This window comes from Triturus cristatus, chromosome 3_1 (assembly GCF_964204655.1).
Source record: "Triturus cristatus chromosome 3_1, aTriCri1.1, whole genome shotgun sequence".
NCBI lineage: Eukaryota > Metazoa > Chordata > Amphibia > Caudata > Salamandridae > Triturus > Triturus cristatus.
Genome location: NC_140583.1, coordinates 210278401 through 210298241, shown reverse-complemented (window position 1 = coordinate 210298241; position 19841 = coordinate 210278401). Strand labels below are relative to the sequence as shown.

The window sequence follows — 19841 nt, the reverse complement described above, 5'->3', positions numbered from 1 at the left end:
TTGAATGTAAAAAAGTAGTCCGCCATAAATAGAGAAGCACGCGATGACGTAAGGACGTGTGCGTCGACGTAATACGCCATTTTGCAGAGCATCGGAGGAGGAAGCAGCAGGAAGCTGATCTGCGTCCAGGTAGGAAATATTTTCTGTTGATATTATAGATTAAACCTTTATAAGGGATACATATATAGTAAGGAAAGAATAAGGGGAGGTTGCTGGAAAACTAATAGATGTTTTAAAAGTTGTTAAACATGTCCACATTAATGTCATTAATACATGCCTATGTCGGGTCGCTGAAAGTAAGTTAGTTATTTTAAAAAAGTATGTAACTCTTTCTAAATAAAAAGTTACGTTTTAGACAGTTGATTTCTTTGTTTCCGAAGATAAAGATGTACTGTCGATCTTCATTTCTTGGTAAAAAAATTGTGCGTACTTTAATATTTTGTAAATCTTATTTTGAAATACAAATGAAAATTCAGCTGCAATGTGTATTAAGGAATATGGTTTAATTTCTATTTTATAGTTCGGATTGAGTTTTGGTGATTGGTTTTGACGGAATTTAAATTGGATTTTTTCGATAATTTGAAAAATGGCGTACCGATAATGATAAATGGTTCGATTACTATGGAACAGTAAAATTTTTCAACATTGGTTTAGTTTTGATGAAATGAAGATTTGTTTGAAAAAATGGAAAAAACCCGACTTATTAATTTGAAAAAAATTTTTTTAAAAAAATCTTTGTATGCCAATTGAATCATTGTAATTACTATAATTTTTAGCAAAGCAGGAAAGTAAGCAAATTCATTGTTTTAAAAAGAAAGAATGTTAGAAAGATTTTCGAGGTAGTCTATAGCCACACACAACGAAAACTGTTGTAGAATTGCCAATAGTCTCTCAGACATTTCCCTTGTTTTGACTGTTACTCGTGGGTTTAGACTACCTGCGAGTGTTTGTGCTAATCTCATTTCTTGAAAACTTTGCTCCTTCTTCAAAGTTTCCAAAAATGAGTAGAAGTTCGGATGTGGTTTTCCAATTGTATGATTGAAGGAGTTATGCCACCCCTCAATGGCATTGTTTGTTTTGGCCTCTCCCTCTAAACAACTCGTGTAGCAGTTCCACCACTCCACATGGAATCGTGGCTTCCTCCTGCGACCCGATCTGCTTAGGTGTCCAATCCATGTGTCCTCAAAATAATTTAGAATGGGTGCCAATTTTTCCTCGTTACTCGTATAATAAACAGATTCTATAATTGCAGTGTAGTACTCGTCCACACTTTCGGGAGGAACAAAACAAAGTGCAGTTAATTTTTTTAGTTCAAACTGTAATTTGCTATCCCGAGAATATTCTGCAACTAGGGATGTTTTTTGTAGTTTACGCCAAAATGCCTGCGAAAAATGGAAAAAACATCCCTGAATTTGGGTATCCGTGTACGTTTTGGTGATCACATTGATCATGCTCAATTCGAAATCGATTATTATTTTTCGAGGACTTGCAGATGTTTTGCTTTTAATCACTGATAAAAGTTCAGTGTATGTTGCAGAAGTCTTATCAGGTAGCAAACTATACACTAAGGGAATTACACTATTGTTAATCTTAGCATGTATAGTGTAAATTTGAGTGAAAGGATGGGGTGTACTTTTAAACGTCCCATCCATCATCCAAATTTCACTACTTTCTAACTTAGCAAGGTTACGGGGGGTACTAAAAATTAAAATACGCTTCTGAGGGTTTTCGTTGTCATGCAGAAGGAAAGGTTCATCAGAAAAAGAAATAGAAAGATCATGAGGAATTCTAATGTCAGAGAATGTATGTGGTGTAGACAATTGAATATTACTTGCCTGCTTTTGTCTCTGAATAATTCTTCTCAAATTGGGTATTATAGGCATGTTGCTAGCAACATGACTGGGGACATGCTGTGCAACCTCCCTTAAAATGGATCCTGTAGAATCATTGGAGGTGCTTGCAATAGCTTTCATCTCATTAATTGTCTCTCTGATTTCTACATCCATTGCAGAGGCAGAGTGGTTATGTTCTGTGGTTTTCACAACCAAATTATCAACAGTAACCGCTCTGCCACTGCAATGGGTAGTGTAGTATTGCACGCACCTCCAATGATTTCTAGTTAAACTTATTCTTTCCTTACTATATATGTATCCACCATGGTTTAACAGATTTTTGCCCTTCCTGGATTTAACGAAGTTGGCTGCTCCAAGGCTAGACATTATCTGAAAAAAGGAGAAAAGATAAAACATTTAGCTTGATATTTATTAATATTTGTATACAAAACATAACATGTACTCAATCCTTTATTTTGCCTACTGATGCATCTTCATGGAGTAAGAATAGTAAATTAATACCCCTACACTATCCAACACTTACCCTACTGCTGCACCTTCCTGGAGTTAGAATAGTAAATTGATACCCCTACACTATCCAACACTTTCCCTACTGATGCACCTTCCTTGAGTTAGAATAGTAAATTGATATCCCTACACTATCCAACACTTTCCCTACTGCAGCACCTTCCTGGAGTTAGAATAGTAAATTGATACCCCTACACTATCCCACACTTTCCCTACTGATGCACCTTCCTGGAGTTAGAATAGTAAATTAATACCCCTACACTATCCAACACTTACCCTACTGCTGCACCATCCTGGAGTTAGAATAGTAAATTGATACCCCTACACTATCCAACACTTTCCCTACTGATGCACCTTCCTGGAGTTAGAATAGTAAATTAATACCCCTACACTATCCAACACTTTCCCTACTGATGCACCTTCCTGGAGTTAGAATAGTAAATTGATACCCCTACACTATCCCACACTTTCCCTACTGATGCACCTTCCTGGAGTTAGAATAGTAAATTGATACCCCTACACTATCCCACACTTTCCCTACTGATGCACCTTCCTGGAGTTAGAATAGTAAATTAATACCCCTACACTATCCAACACTTACCCTACTGCTGCACCATCCTGGAGTTAGAATAGTAAATTGATACCCCTACACTATCCCACACTTTCCCTACTGCAGCACCATCCAGGAGTTAGAATAGTAAATTGATACCCCTACACTATCCCACACTTTCCCTACTGCAGCACCTTCCTGGAGTTAGAATAGTAAATTAATACCCCTACACTATCCCACACTTTCCCTACTGATGCACCTTACTGGAGTTAGAATAGTAAATTGTTACCCCTACACTATCCAACACATTCCCTACTGCAGCACCTTCCTGGAGTTAGAATAGTAAATTGTTACCCCTACACTATCCGACACATTCCCTACTGATGCACCTTCCTGAAGTTAGAATAGTAAATTGATACCCCTACACTATCCAACACTTTCCCTACTGCAGCACCTTCCTGGAGTTAGAATAGTAAATTGATACCCCTACACTATCCCACACTTTCCCTACTGCAGCACCTTCCTGGAGTTAGAATAGTAAATTGTTACCCCTACACTATCCAACACTTTCCCTACTGATGCACCTTCCTGGAGTTAGAATAGTAAATTAATACTCCTACACTATCCAACACTTACCCTACTGCTGCACCTTCCTGGAGTTAGAATAGTAAATTAATACCCCTACACTATCCAACACTTACCCTACTGTTGCACCCCCTGGAGTTAGAATAGTAAATTAATACCCCTACACTATCCAACACTTACCCTACTGCTGCACCTTCCAGATTTTGGAAAAGTAAATTGTTACCTCTACAGCATGGTACATTTTAAAAATTGTTGCAACTTACAATGTTTGTCTAAATTACCTTTTTTTCCGATTTGGTTTTGTGGCAGACTCCTGTTCAGTGGTATTGCTGAGTCGGTTTGTGTAGACACTTTTGAGGTGATTTGTTGGGGAATGGATAAATAAATGTCTGGAAAAGTGAAAAAAGAAAAAACTTTGAAAACAGAACGATGTTGAGAAATGTGTTTAGTAAAATTATTCCACAAAAATTGCACATGTGATATAAGTTGCTGCACATAACTATTTCCGTAATGAAAAATACATTCTTTAGACATGAAATATAAATCTAAAATTTGAAAATGTAATCATAATTACATTGATTATTTCTTTGAAATTTAGCTATGTGATAGTTAGTCAAATATTTTGAAGGTAAAGAATCCGTGCTGTAAAAAAATACCTTGTTTTTGAGAATTTGCTTTTGTGGATGAGGTGGTAGAGGATGTTTTTCTTTGTTGGCTCAAACTTTTAGTTTTGAGAAAAAAAATCTTTTCTGTTCTGGAAAAAAGGCGAAAAAAAGATAATTAACGGTGGGTAGAAATGTAGTACTTGAGTTTTTTTAAAATTAAACAGACATACAATATAACTAGTACTACATGATACTGTCCTAATTAAAACACATTACTGTAGTAGAAATATAGATATGTACCCCTACCCTACACAAAAATATCACTGATGGTGCTCTTTCGTACAGAAGAAATTGAATATTGTTTCTCAAAACTATCCATTAGTTTTCAAATTAGGTACGAGACAGGAGGAATAATTGCAAAAGAAAGGATTTCTAATGTATCGTTATAATAAAATGGGAAAGAAAACATACCTTTTCTAGTAGGTATTTTGTTATCGTGCCTTTATCCTGATGTTTGCTGGAGGTTAAAAGGTTTTTGTGAAAAGATGTTCACTGGTGGAGAAAAAAAAAAAAAAAAATTGTTCCTTTGTCAACGTTGGTTATAAAAAGAAAATTTTGATTTTTATGCGGTGTGATTGAGTATTTAAAAAAAACACCATTGGCATACATGACTTTATGAAATTTTTATAAATAAATTTTACAAGTAAAACCATGACACAAAAATAACATTTACCTAAACAATTGAGTTTGTCAGTCGTTTACGTGGTGGGGATGTCCAAATAGGTTCAGCTGCTGTTGAATGTAAAAATCTTCCGATTTTCTGGTTGAGGAAAATAAATTACTTGTTTTAATTTTGAGTTTTATTTTATTGATAATATATTGGAAACTGTTCATTTCTTATGTTTTTATTATTAAGTGTAAAAATATTTTTTGTGGTTTAAGAAAATATATTTTTCTAAAAACTATCGTTTACATATATATTAATAACTTACTAGTACTTGCTCTGTTGTGAATTCCGTGCTCTCTCTGAGGAGGTCGCAGTGCAGGTGACAGAGGGTCAGCTTATTACGTCTGCTCTCTCTGCTAGTTGATAATCAACTGAGTGCAAAATGGTGTCTCACTTGTATTTATAAGTTTTACTGTGTGTCACTATTAATTTTTTAAAAAACTGCGTTCGATGTGTTTTTTTTAATGCTTTGTTTTACTCTGGAAAATGATAATTTAAAAATGCTTTTTAACAAATATTGTTTTCATTCATTTGCTCCGTTTTGGCATCCATTTTGGAACATGTCTTTTGGTATTGTTTACATAGAAACTGTGGTAGGACAAGTTTTACAAGTGAGATGGGTAAAATGGCGCCTATGTGTATGTGTGTTATGTTTCAGTTGGTTTACTTACTTTGCGATCTAATCATGTTAAAAATGTGTTTGTTATGTTATTTATTGTTTCGTTATTTTTTAAAAGCTTAGTAATGTGTGAAAACGGATTTTTTTGGGGAATTTTGAGTATTAATTTTAATACTCGAGTATTAATTTTAATACCCGAGTATTAATTTGGTAATGCGTTTCAGACGATTTACGTACAGTTCTTCTCCACGTTTTAATACACTTCCCCACCCTAAAACCCCTAATTTCCCTGCATCCCGTGCCAGATTTTATTGTACTTTTAATTTAATAAAAAAAATCGCGTTGTAATGGTATGCGTTGTAATATACTTCGTTGTAACAGCACTTTTCAGTATTGTAATAGGTTTGGCGTTGTAACAGAATTCGTTGTAAAGTATTGCGTTGTAATAGTACTAGCGTTGTAAAAAATGCGTTGTAAAGGTATGCGTTGTAATAGCATGCGTTGTAACGTCATACATCCCTGCAGGGTGAATAGTGTGCTCATTGACAGCAGGGTGAGGTACAGGGTGAACAGTACAAGTGCATTGTGAGAGCGGGGTGAGCAGGTGAATGGTGTGAGTGCATGGTGATCAGTGTGAGTGCATGGTGATCAGTGTGATCACTGTGAGTGCAGGGTGAAAGTGAAGGTCGAGAATAAGGCGTCAATTATCTGAATGCAGGGTACATTCCCAGACTCTTGAAGTAACTCAGCATGTTATTGACGGCGGCGTAGGGTTTCAGATATAAATTAAACTATTACTATTATGGCATAAAGTAGGGATTAAGGGTGGAGGAAATAAATAATGTGGTGATCCTACAACAAACTTCCAGTCTTATGATTAGGGTTGCCAGCTCATTATTTTGATGTCCCCAATGGTACAAAAATAAACAGTCACCTAAAGCCATATTTTCAGCAGTTATCTGTGCATACTTGGAACAGCAAATATAAATAAAAAGCACTTTTAATTGTGTTCTAGGACTGCCTGAATGATCCATGACAATTAAAGGGAACAAAGACAGAAAAGTCACATTACAAATGAATACATACTTTTTTATTTACATCCCTATTTAGTGTCAAGACAAGGTTTTGCAGGCTCTTTAAACACCACATGGCTGGCATTTTTCTTTTGGCAATCCTACATTCTATTCCTTTTCGTGAAATACATTCTGAAACTACGGCAAAGGAATAGGCAGAGTGGGGGCACAGGGGGTACTGGAACCAGAAACAAACGAAGCCTGGGTAACCAGTTTACAAAGGAATGTAAATATGCAAATGGTCTTTAAAGATCTGTGAATAACTCAGGGTGCAGGAGATAAGACTCCAGACACTGCCCAGCCAAACCCACAGCAGCTCCAGCTGCATCAGCCCAGGCTGAGACACACAACGGAGGGGGCTGTAGGCTATGGGCGTTGTGTGCCAGCTAAGAGGTCCACTCAGTTTGCATTGGGGCACCCTTCTTGGTGACTGCTGTTAGTACAGGTGTAATCTGGTAGAACTGTGGCCACCTGGCACAGTCATACACCCAACCTAGCTACATCACGTTGAACCCTGGTAGCTGGGTGTGGCTTTTACTGAGCTACATTCAGAGAGGTACCAATGTGCAAAGGGCACTGAGGTATGACGAGCCATGTCCAGAGAAGTGTGTGCCTCAGACCTGCAAACAGACGGGAAGCAGGGACAGCAATCTGCAGTGTGATCCTGCAAGAGGCACACTTTGTGTTCAGGAAGGTCGACATGCTGGCACCACACCAAGGGGGCAGAGGGAGCGCGCTGTTCACCCAGGACAATGTCTGCCAAGCTGAGGGGCACAAATGGGACTCTTGTTCATCACCTACCCCCTTCCGAAGGAACAGCTCCAGTGGAAAACGAGCAGCAGGCGCACCCTCTTTTACTAGCACCAGTAAAACAAATATACATTGAGACGAGTTTTCCAGAGCCCGCGGCCATGGCACCACCAACCTTGCCTACAAACAAGACAGCCTTTACCATGCGCACTGAGCAATCACCTTTCAGAGGGCAGGCTTTGCCACACCCTCAACAACCCCCCCTCCTCAGACCCCCAAGCAATGTCCATACATAACCACATTGGCCTTCCAATGCGCACAGAGCTGCAAGACAGGAATACTGTAAACATGAAAAATAAAATCAGTGTTTCCATGTCTTCTCACCTTTCCCGACATGAGGAAGTCCAGCTCCAGGGGGCACGAGGGCATCACAATGATCTTGTAGTCACCCAACAGAAACACGTCCTCCTCCTTCAGGACTCTGTCCATGAGTCCAATGGCATCCTCTTCGTCTTCCATGACTGGGTTTTTCTGGCTGGTTTACCTCGGCAACGGGAGATTCACATTGCTCAGAAAGAGAATAAGAAGACGAGCGCACTCCAGTCTGAGTCTGCCATCTGTAGGGATTGGCACTGGAGCTGGCACCAAGTGCCCCTGGAGAGACTCTTGGATGATTGTTGGCGCGGTGGCACAGAGGATGGCGTTTTGGCACTCCTGAGATTGGAACACGGGTGCCGGACTATTTCTGAGGTCGGCAACTGAAACTGGAACCGGCCTGCTTCTGAGCTGGCATTTGAGACTGGCCTGCGCCATACAATTGAGCACCCACATCAGAGGTGCAAGAATTAAGCGGGCGCTTTGAAATGATTTTTTGAGAGTGCGTGCCAATACTTTCTGTGCGCTGTATGAAGTGGCACCTTCTACTTCTCACAGGATGCGATGCTGCACCCCTCTGAAACTTTCTGTATAGAATTAAAGGTCTGCACCCGGCTGTGCCCAGCCCACATTATTAGCGGGCTAATCCGGGCTACGTTAAAAAGGTGGGTAAATGAAAAAAGCCCTAAAATCCTGCAGCTGTTTGTCCAAGCTGCACTGCCAGCCTCTACTACTGAAACGCAGAGCGATCAGCAACTATTGAAATTTCATGTGCTGTCATTGCACTCCTGGCAGGAACGGGCAGGCTGGTGAAGCAGAAAAAACCCATTGACTGGCACCACTTGCTGATTGCAGCTTCGGCGGAATTTAAAAAACACAAGTAGTCATCGAATGCACTCCCAGGTCAGAACTGCACACAGGGACTACGTACGCGTGGCTGCTCGCTCCCGCGTCAATACGCCATGGGAGTCAACTTCCCAGAAACAATAATTTGCAATGTAATAGGACTCGCATTTACGCAAGACCTATTGCATTGCGGGTGGGGGGCAAGGGGGCACGAACAACGGGAGTGCTGGGGTAGGGTGACCAACCGTCCGTAAATTTCACGGACAGTCCGTAATTTCGGCCGTCTGTCCGTTGTCCGTGAAGGATTCTTTAACGGACGCTATTTGTCCGTAATTTTACCCGGGCACCGGTCGCACGACCCTAAAGCCGGCACAGCTTTCACCCACCTCCCTGCTTGACTCCGATGCAGTACCAAAGCTCAGATCCCCAGCAGCATTGGAAAGGCACAGCGGGATGGCCACCCTCAAACCTTCCGCCCTTCATGAGCTGTTAAGAGGTGTTTGAAGGCGACTGAGAGGGAGGGGCTGCAGCTTCAGGCGCAGGGGCATCTATTCAGATGCAAAGAGCCCTGAATGCGCCATGTCTCTGCAATTCAGCGGGACTTCACACATTCCCTTTCTGCCCAGGGCCCCAAACACCGTAGAACCGGCCCTGATTACACCAGGCAGCACGTGGTTCTCTTCACAGAGCTTAATTACTGTCACTAAATTGTAAGCAAACCTCGGTTCTTCAAACATGCAGTCTATAATGTAATAAAATAAAGAAACGGCACAATCGCCGATTAACAAAGTATGGAGGACAATCAGTTAAATCAGTTCTCTTGGAGTATCTCCTTTAAGTACTGTACATCACAGTGGGGGATGGCAAAACTAACATTTTAGAAAGAGAGCCTGTTGTCTCGTGGTCTTGTCCAGGAGGGGGTGAGGAGCCCTACCCCACCCTGGAAGAGACCAAGATGACCTAGAATACTGCATGCCCACCCCTGTGCCCACCCTGGTGGATCCTGTTCCCCCTCCTGTGATGGCTCCTGCCCCCCACCATGATGGTTCCTGTCCCCCCCCTGTGATGGCTCCTGCCCCCACCCCCTGTGGTGGATCCTGTCTCCGCCCTGGGTGGCTTCTGTCCTAGTCCTGGAATGGCTCCTGCAGTGAGGGTGAAGTTCTTGATGGGCCTCTTCTCAAAAAGGCTCAGCTCAAAATTAATATGAAAAGGTGAGCGAGTGAGTAAGTGAAGGGATGGGTGGATGGCTGGATGAATTAGTGAAAGGGTGAATGGATGAATGAACGATTGAATAGATGGATGAGGGAGGATGGATGGATTGATGAAAGAAAAGGTAAATAGCTGGATGTATGGGTGGAAGGGTAGCTGGATGGGTGAAAGGGTGGATGGATGAGTGAAAGGATGGATGAGTGAAAAGGTGGATGATGAGTGAGTGGGTGGATGGATGAGTGAAATGATGGATGGATTGAAGAATTGATAAGTGCAAGGGTGAATGGATGGACGGATGAGTAACAGGGTGGATGTAAGGATGGATGAGTGAGTGAAAGGGAGGGTAGATCGACAAAAGGATGAATAGATGAGTGAAGGAGTGAAAGGATAGATGGATGAGAGAAAGGATGGATGAGTGATAGGGTCAATGGATGGATTCATGAGTGGATGAGTAGATGGATGGGTGGGTGGATGGAACGAAGGATGGCTAAGTGAAAGGATGGCTGGATGGGTGAAAGGGTAAATGGCTGGATGGATGAGTGAATGGATGGAAGGGTGGAAGAGTGGATGGATGAGTGTACAGATGGATAGGGTGAAAGGATGGATGGATGAGTGAAAGGATGGATGAAGGGATGGATGAGTGAAATGATAGATGGAAGGATACATGATGGATAGGTTTGCAAATGGTTGAATATGTTTGGATATGGCTGGGCCTACTTATATACTATTGCGCGGCCTCCTCTGATGTGTCTGTATAACTTATCTATTGTCCTGAAGTTTTGTCCTGAATTTTGACCTCCTGTCCTGAATTTGTGTCCTGAATTTTGACCCTTTGTCCTGAATTTTTGCACTCACCGTCCTGAATTTGCACCAATGCCAGTTGGTCACCCTATGCTGGGGGCGAGAAGGCACGGCAGAAAATAGTACTCAAAGTAAAGGGGCCAGTAACCATGTAAGTATACAAATGAATGGAAGGCAGCATTTAGTAAAGGACAAAGACACACGCCAATGAAAAATATGGGTGGTGGGCGTGGCTTCTCTCTCGTACTCAACTACCCCAGATCAACCCCAGAGCTCACATACGCTGCTTGAAAGCCACTGAGATAGCCAAAGAGTGGAGTTTTTACATTTTTGAATTCTGTGTGACACGGAGGTGGAAGAAGAGTGACAAATAGCAGCTTACATCGGTTCAAAGGGTTGCATTACCATGGCAAGCATGCAATTTGCTCAGTTTTAAAGTGATGGGTTTAAATGCACTTCCAGTAGATTGCTACTCTGTTGCCCGAACTGAGCATTAACTTGATTTAAACTGAGCGGCATTAAAGGCCTCCGCTTCTTGATGGTTTATGGCCCTCCAGCAGGGGCGGTGCGTCCATTGTCACACCGCACGCAAGCAAAATACTAGTAGCCAGTGGCGGTTTTTGCGTTGGTGCGGTGGGGCGTTGCCCCACTTAATTAATTGTGTACATTTCAAGCGCGCCGCTTTAAATTATTAATACAATTTCAACTTTCAAAGTTGAAATTGTATTAATAATTTAAAGCAGCGCGCTCGCATCACTCGCGGCGTCACGTCACGTGACAACGACTCAGACTCCGTGTCCGTCAGGCAGGAGGCAGCATTGATTTTCAATGATGAGCGCGCGGACGCGCGCAATGTGCGTGTGGTGGCGTACGCGTGTTGGGTTTGGCCGGCTGCCTTTTCTCGGCCAGGAACCCAGCATACGCATAGTGGCTTTGCTACAGCAAGCACAAGGTGACGGGGGGTTTGGCCAAAACAGCAGATCCCAGTAGGAGCAAAATGAGCGGCGAGTTTGCCTGCTCACGCCATGACGCCAATCCTACGACAGCAGCATCTGCGTCCGGATTGGCTGCTGCAGCCGAGGGGTATGACTTTGACTTACTTGGAGAAGTTGCAGTTCAGTTGGCAATGGCACCGCAATCTGCAGGGGTGGGAGGGCCCGCCCAGCGCCTAACGTAGCAATGGCCAATCAGTGTAATGGCTTATTATTAAGCCATGCAGTGATTGGCCATTGTGCCGTTCCCGGACAAATCGGCCACCTTTCCTCTCAGTAGTCGAGACTAGCCTGGAGAGTCAAGAATAGTGAGAGAGTGAGACATCGTCCGTGACGCGAGTCAAAATCATCACTGATCAGATTGATTCATTCATCATTGAACTGATCATCATTCATCGACAATCAAATCATCATCGATCTTGGATCGGATCAACTGCTCCCCATCGCCCGGCCTTAGCAGGTTTGTGCTCTAGCCTCTACTCCATATCCCCGCCGGCCGCCGCAGTACTGCATCTCCAGCCCTTGCACATGACATCACACTACTAGTTGCAACTTAATGCAAGCACAGGTAGTGTGGTACATTCATACATAATGATAACACAGTACGGTGTGAGAGCGCGAGGCCTGATCTGCGCAGTACTGTATGTGAGGGAAACTTACAGTTACACTGCAAGTTCGTCAAGTACTAGCAGTTGTGCGAGAGGCTGGGGATATGTGTGCTGTGAGTGTGAGCGAGCGTTACGTTACCGTTGCAGTGTGCGAGAGGCCTGATCTGTGCTGTAGGCCTGAGGATGGCAGACGACGTTCGAAGCTGTTCCCGAGCGGTGTTCATAAGAATATCGGATGCAGTGATGCACACACGCACACCTTTACCCACCCAGTAGTCGCCAACAATATCATGATGTTACATTCTTTTTAATTAGATTTGTATCGGCGCCAAAGCAATTTACTTTTATTTCAGATGAGCAGTAGACTATGCAGATACCGGGTACTCCACAAGGCAGAGTTCATGTGCATCCAGGCAGAGCTGGGAAATTCAGGAGGCGCCACGAGGGCATGTCACAAGCTGTCGAATAGTGAGGGAGTCTGGGTACCGAACATGAACCACTGTGTGTGACCTGGAGAGATGTGAGAGGGAGGGCAGAAATATAGAGGGGAAATAAGGCGAGGCGATGGAAGTGGGGTAAGACTTGAGAGAAGGGGAAGAACATGCATGGGCTGGAGGAAACGAGATAAATAGAGAAGATAATGTGTAAAGAAAACAAAGAGCGGATGACATTTGGGTAGTGAACAGAAAGACAAAAGAAAGATCAAATATAGGGGGTAAAGCTGGCCGTCAGACTTTGTGGCTGTGTGAACAGACAGAAGGCCAAGGGATGGGGGGAAGAAATATTGAGGGAAGAAGAGAAGGGACAATTTGGGGGTGGGACACTGGAGGTAGAAACGAGAGAATTGAGGGAGAGTGTATTGAACAGAGCGAGAGTTAATAAAGAGGGAATGGGGAGCGGACAGGTGGGAGGCTGCGTGGATAGCGAGAGAGGGAGGCTGTGTGTGCGCGTTTGTAAGAGACCGAGAGTGGGTGAGGAGGGCGTAGGAAGAGAGCCCCTGGCAGTTGGTGTGTGAGAGCGAGGTGTGGTCTCTGCTGTCTGTGCTCTTATTAAACGGGACAGACAAACGAAACCGTCTTTTTTTATCCCCAGAATACTCAGCAAGGCGCTCTAAATTGATCACCTCAGCATGCTATAAGCTGGGCCTATTAGATCGGTCGCACGCATTGTTGGCTTTTAAGAGCAAGACCCACTAGCTCTATATTGCTGTAGTGAAGTACCTACCTACTACTGCTTTGCGACTGCTTTCCGGCGGGTTGCAAAATATGAAATTATTACAGACCATGGAGCAGAAGTGGTAATCACATCAAAAGCTTTTCCTACGCAAATAAAGGTGTGGATGCATGTGTGCACATGCACCATCTGTAAGCGTGGCTACCTGTAGGTGTGTCATCTGAGTGCAGGGCTGTCTTACTCTCTGTGCATGTGTGCATCTGTCCCTCTCTGTGGATGCTTTCTCCTTGGTTCTTAAGACATGGCAGCGGGAAGGACAGACGTTTAGGGGCATTAGGCAGTTTCTTGATATCATTATTCACCTTCATTTTGCACCGAAATGTGTTTTTGCACCTACAGTTGTTCCCATGCTCCTGATGATGTTGCATGAATAGAGATTTTGCACCTAATCGAAGTTTGTGTATAAAAGTGATTTTCCACCTACATGTGTTTTTTCACACTTAACAAGTGTACCTGGCATGCGCCTGGCATTACTCCGGCCCTATTGGCCTGTTGTGGTTCACCTGACAAATGCCATACTCTTCCTCAGCAAACTAGTCTTTCTCTGGTGACTGACTCCTCAGTAGCCCCTCCAGGCTTTAGAGGTGAGTCTCACATTTGATATACTCTGTCCCAGCTCTACTGTCCCTTTAGATGCAAGACTGACATGTTACACACGCTGCCCCATACCTAGTGGCCTTTCACAAGTGCTCAAACCTGCGATTGACTTTGTCCCAGCCCTAACTGCTTTTCAAGACATGCAACTAACATGATAGGAACTGCTATCGGCCTTCTGAATCTTCAGAAATATCAAAAAAGACTGGTGAATGTGAAGAAGGGCATTCACGATCGAACAATGTCTGAGCTGGAAATGTTAATGGCAGCGCCAGAATGTACCTTTCTATGCGGAGTACAACTATTAGAAACAAGTAAACAGACTTAAAGTGAAAACACGTTTAGCAAAGGCTGTGGTGTTAAAAGGAAAGCTCAGCATAACACAAAATCAACAGGACACAAGCGTGTTAAACATAGGGAAGTGAGAATTTATGATTTCTCACAAACCTTTTGTAAAGGTAACCAGCCTTGCAACTACAAGCACTCTCTAAAATTTCAATTGAATGTGAAATTTTCCACAGAAACATTTTTGGAATTGTTTCCCAAGAATTAATATTGTGTCAGAGTTTACCTTAAAACGTAGTACCTTCAGAGTGCATGGTATATAAACGGATAACTTTATTTAATGTAATTTTTTTTTTATTGTATAACTTACACTTTCTTGTATGTTTGCATATGCATCTGCACTTTAGTCCTTATATGCTGCTGTAGGACCACGTGTTCTACGTGATAACCCAATAATGTGCTCTTCCTTCGACATTGGTTTCACATGATGTTTTGCTCTGTATCGCTTTTTCACGCCTCATCCCGATGAATTGAATTAATTTAATGTATTGTTTTATTATGCTCTGTGCACTTTAATGGTTTGTAATAACCGAATAAAGTTACTATGATGATTTTCCCTTGCTTTAGGGTTTGCTACTTCCTTTGGGGTTTCCCTCTTCCTTAATGATGCGCCACAAACTTCTTAAAACCTATGCATTAGCACAGCATTAATTACTCTACTCTTTTCGGGTTCTTAGCTGCAGCTCACCCGTTTCCCTGGTAATTGCGTGCTTTATAAATTGCAACTGAATCGATCAATGTAGTAGTTGGATCCGTTGCACTTCCCTTATTAAACCATAGAACCTGTCATTCAAACATTCCGTTACAGCCTTAGGGTAAACCAGTACTCCATAGTATTTTTATATTCTGTGGTGCCTCAATCCTTCGTTATCCCAGCGCTATTTACTGGTTTACACTCCGACAATGAGGATGTTGTGTGTTTCGTACAGATAGCCACTTATTTCAAGGGGATTTGGCAAGGGAGTACCCATATCCTCATTTTCTTTTCTGGAAGCATCCCATTTTCCTTTAAGTAAAACGGGCTGCATTTAAAAAGAAAAAGATTGCTTTATTTAAAATAAATGGGCATTACAATAAAGAATAAATGACACCCACAATAGCATATTTTTGGGCATCTGTTACCTGGATCGATTCCGGAGCAGATTTTTTACATTCCAATTGTCACTAAGATTCGACTCATATCTTAACAAATAAGACAATGTGTATTGTGCAATATGTACAAACGCCTGCACAACTTGACACTGAAGTCACAGGATGAATCTGTTTTATGTATGATCCGAGGCCTGTGGTTCTTTATGATTAGCAGTCTATGTGTTTGGGTGACACAACAACTACATTTTGTTATATTTGCTTTTCAGCATCTGGTAAAGCCTCAAAGCAAAGAAGAAGAGGCACCAACCTCCTTTGCTGCACTTGAGCCTCTACAACAGTCAACAACCCCAGCGTTTAAGGTAAGGAAACTGCTGCTGTATTTTACATTCTAGTAGTTAAGGGCTATGTAAGTTGTCTACATGGTGGGTGGCCTCCACATGCACCAAACCTCATATGTTGTACTTTGATTATTGACAGGTAACATTAACATTGGTAACACCATGAATACAGTAGAGCAACTACTTGCAAAGCCGTTCATTGGGCTGAAACGCGAAGATAAACTAATTGTAAAACAACTAGGACCCCACCAGCCAGACCTAAACCTACAACAAAGTTCCCAAGACAGAGGGAAGATTTACACACGTTCTTTCTCAAACACCTGGTACACAAAAGTTGATTGGCTTACAGGGTGTACTTCAACAAATACTCTGTTCTGCTTCCCCTGCTTGCTGTTTGGTGGTGAAATTCCTTGGACAAAAAAAGGGGTGAAAGACTTGAAACATTTGTCAGATAAAGTAAAGAAGCATGCACACACAAAAATACATATGGAAAACCTGACGAGACTGGGAATGTTGGGAGACACACCGATTGAAGCCCACATAAGCGACGCCTACCGCAAAACAATAAAGAAACACAATGAAGCAGTTGATAGGAATAGACACATACTATCAAAAATCATTGATTGCATTCGTTTCTGTGGTGCTTTTGAACTGGCATTACGAGGGCATGATGAATCTCAAAGTTCCGAAAATCCTGGTATATTCAGAGGCCTTGTGGATTTAATTGCAAGCATAGACCGTGAAATGGAAGCACATCTTGCAAGTGCTACAGTCTTCAAGGGCACCTCTAAAATAATACAAAATGAACTGCTTGAGTGCATGCTAGAGATTGTAAAAAGCAATATCGTGCAAGAGTTGAAAAACACCGACTTTGTGGCTATTCAGGCTGATGACACCACTGATGTGGCCACTAAAACACAGTCTGTACTGATCTTTCGGTACCTTGACAATGACAGCAGAGTTGTGGAGAGGTTCTATGGTTTCACTCATTTAAGAGACTCTAGTGCAGAAAGTATTTCTTCAGCTATTCTACAAGAACTAAACTTGATTTTTCCAGAGCAGCCTCAAAAACAAAAACTGATTGCACAAAGCTATGATGGTGCTGCAGTAATGAGTGGAACCTCCGGTGGAGTACAAAAAAAAATTTGAGATGTGTACCCTAATGCCCATTATGTGCACTGCTATGCCCACCAACTTAATCTGATTATGCAACAGGCAGTAGGAAAGATCTCTGAGGCACAGATATTCTTTATGGATGTAGGAGGAATGGCAGCATTCTTCTCACGTTCCCCCAAAAGAACTGAGGTACTTCATACGATTGTCAACAGAAGGATTCCAAAGGGAGGCCCAACTCGTTGGAATTTTCACATACGTACAATCAGCCTAATATACCAACATAGGGTTGACCTTGAAAAATGTTTCGACACCATAGAAGCTAATGATGACTTTGAATATAAAACTCGGAGTGAGGCCCGTGGCTTTGCTAGAACACTGCAAGACAGGGAGTTCCAGTTTTTGCTGTTTTTGTTTAATGACATAATGCCTCATGTTGACGTACTATATGAGAGGTTACAAAAACGTGATATAGATACTGTCTGTGTGGAAAGAGCTACCACTGACTTTGTCGCCTGCATTAACAAAGTCAGAGAAGGGGTTGACAATTTAGATAGAAGACTGCCAAATGATTCTACTTTCTCCAACCGCAGAAAAAACATCAGCAGTCTGGTCCGAATTGCAAAAGAGATATGTGACACTATAACTGTGCAGGCAAAGGGACGGTTTTCTTTTACAAACCATTTGGTGAGTGCCACATTACTGAAAAGTGATTTGTTTGCAAAATATGTTAACTCCTTCCCTGAGCAAGCACTGAATAAGGCTGTGGAAGCTTACCCTATGCTCAACAAAGAGGATTTGAGAACTGAATTAACTGTACTCTACAGTATGAGTGTATATCGGCAGGCCACTGGTGCAATTTCTTTGCTTGCTTTGATTCGGAACCTTAACATGGAAAGGTCACTTACAGAGACAGTGGCTTTACTAAAAATAGTCATTACCACTCCAATGACAACAGCAGAGGCGGAACGATGTTTTTCCACTTTGAACCGAATAAAGACATTCTTGAGGAACACCATGATTCAGGAAAGACTGAATGCTTTAGCTATGCTCTCTATAGAGAGAGACCTCGTTAAAAGAATACCAGACTTTAACATTCAAGTTATTGAAAAGTTTGCTGCTCTTAAAGATAGACGTGCTGATTTTATCTACAAAAAGTGAACAATATGTTGAATGCTGCTAGTTTGCAACCTGTTTAATTGTTTGTTAAATAAAAAGCATCTGTGAGGTACTCAGAAATGCATTGTATCGCGAAGTCTATTATGAAGCTTTGTGGTTATACTGAATAAGCGTCTACCTATGTTATATGACATCTCTATTAATGTAATAACTGCACTTTCACAATTGCTTTATTAACCTCCCTGCTTTCTCAAATTTGCTTGAAAATGCACCATTTGCCCACTCATTTTTCAAAATTTTCTTGGGGGGAGAACCCCCCCAAACCCCCCTTAGGTGGTTCGGGATCGCTCGCTACGCTCGCTCGCGACGGTGAAGTTTAACAATTGTTTTACGCCCCACCACTTTCAAATGTCACCAGCCACCACTGCTAGTAGCAAGTAGCAAACTTGAGGACTCGCGAGTCGCTCTGCTCAGGCAGGCATTCAATCGGCGCTGAAGGGGGGTGGGGGTGGGGCTGGGGCTGGCTGCGGCAGCAAGGAGGGTGAATGACAGCAGCGTTTACTAAAGCGCAGCTGCAATAGTGCGCATGCTCGATTTTGGGCTGGTCATTTTTATGACCAGCCCGAACATGCGAACTACAGCCACCTGCTAAGGACCAGGAGAGTGCGAGGGGGTAGTCAGGACCTGAGAGGCTGAGGGTTGCTTCATGCAGCAACCCCCAGTCTCTAATCTCTCTCTCTCTCCCCCTCTCTCTCCCCCTCTCACTCTCTCCCTCTCTCTCTCCCTCTCTCTCTCTCCCCCCTCTCTCTCTCTCTCTCTCTCTCTCTCTCTCCCTCTCTCTCTCTCTCTCTCTCTCTCCCTCTCTCTCCCCCTCTCCCTCTCCTCCCTCTCTCTCTCTCCCTCACCTCCCTCTCTCTCTCTCCCTCCCTCTCTCCCTCTCCCTGTGTATTGCGAGCCGCGTCCTCACCTTCGCTTTGTTTACCACATGAGATCGGATATCCGTGTCTAAGTTTACTTTACAACATCCATGACAGCATGGGCCACCCAGTATAGAACTTAAAAAAAAAAACACAGGTATACACATCGCAAGGAAATTCCTGAAACAACTAATGACGGGATTCAGGACGCCGCGTTTCTCGCCGCATTGCTGAGGATTTGCAGGAGTAAATAGGTCTAACCTTTAGCTCGCTAAGTAAAGATAGTCGGTATGTGCCACTGAATGATGAAGGGGTTGCGCCGCGTGCAGCAGTTGTGGCAAGCCATTCCGCGCTCCAGCTATCTGTGGGGAAGTCTCTCTTTGACATATGGCTGACATGGCAACGTATGGCCCTGTCACGCCACGTTCATGGTTAAGGCATTGGTTATGGTGGTTATCGACCAAGCAAGGGTTTATGACGTGGCTTGATTATTGTTGTTCCATTTAACAGATTGCTTGTCACGTGTCTAAGAAACAATGTGCCGTTTTTCAACATTTTTAACGTTTTTAACGACCTAGCATTTGGCAGTGCTGGCAGTGGGTGGTATAGGTAGCAGTTGTCTCCCGAGATCTGTACAGGTTATAGGATCTTATGTCAGTAAGGTTGACTCAGTCTTTCATCTTTCTGAAGTCGCTAAAATGAGTACCAATTTCAATTGGATAATAATCATATATAAAATATGCTGTGTAAAGTGTTTTAGATTAAGGCACTTTATGAATACCAGAATATTATATTTGCCTGCGGTAAGGTAATAAACGGAACCTTCATTTTTGTACATTTGAAGGGCTGCTTGCATTGCAGTAAATGCTGACACTGTGAGTGCTCGAGAGAGGGAAACATTTTTGCATGGAATGTCTCTAGTCTGTGTGCATCTTGAACTGAGCCCTGACAAAAGAAAGCTTCTTCACAAATTTGTGGCTGCCAATTCAT

The 19841-nt window shown here is 42.7% G+C and overlaps 1 protein-coding gene across 3 annotated transcripts in view; it reads left to right on the top strand.

Annotated features, from left to right (window-relative positions):
- Positions 1 to 19841, top strand: part of LOC146859938 (mucosa-associated lymphoid tissue lymphoma translocation protein 1-like) — a 1299471-nt gene that overhangs the window by 494382 nt on the left and 785248 nt on the right. For all 3 annotated transcript variants that reach the window (XM_085643681.1, XM_085643683.1, XM_085643682.1), the window contains one exon: positions 15631 to 15723. The gene's annotated coding sequence lies outside the window, so the exon portion shown is untranslated. The remainder of the gene's footprint in view (positions 1 to 15630; positions 15724 to 19841) is intronic.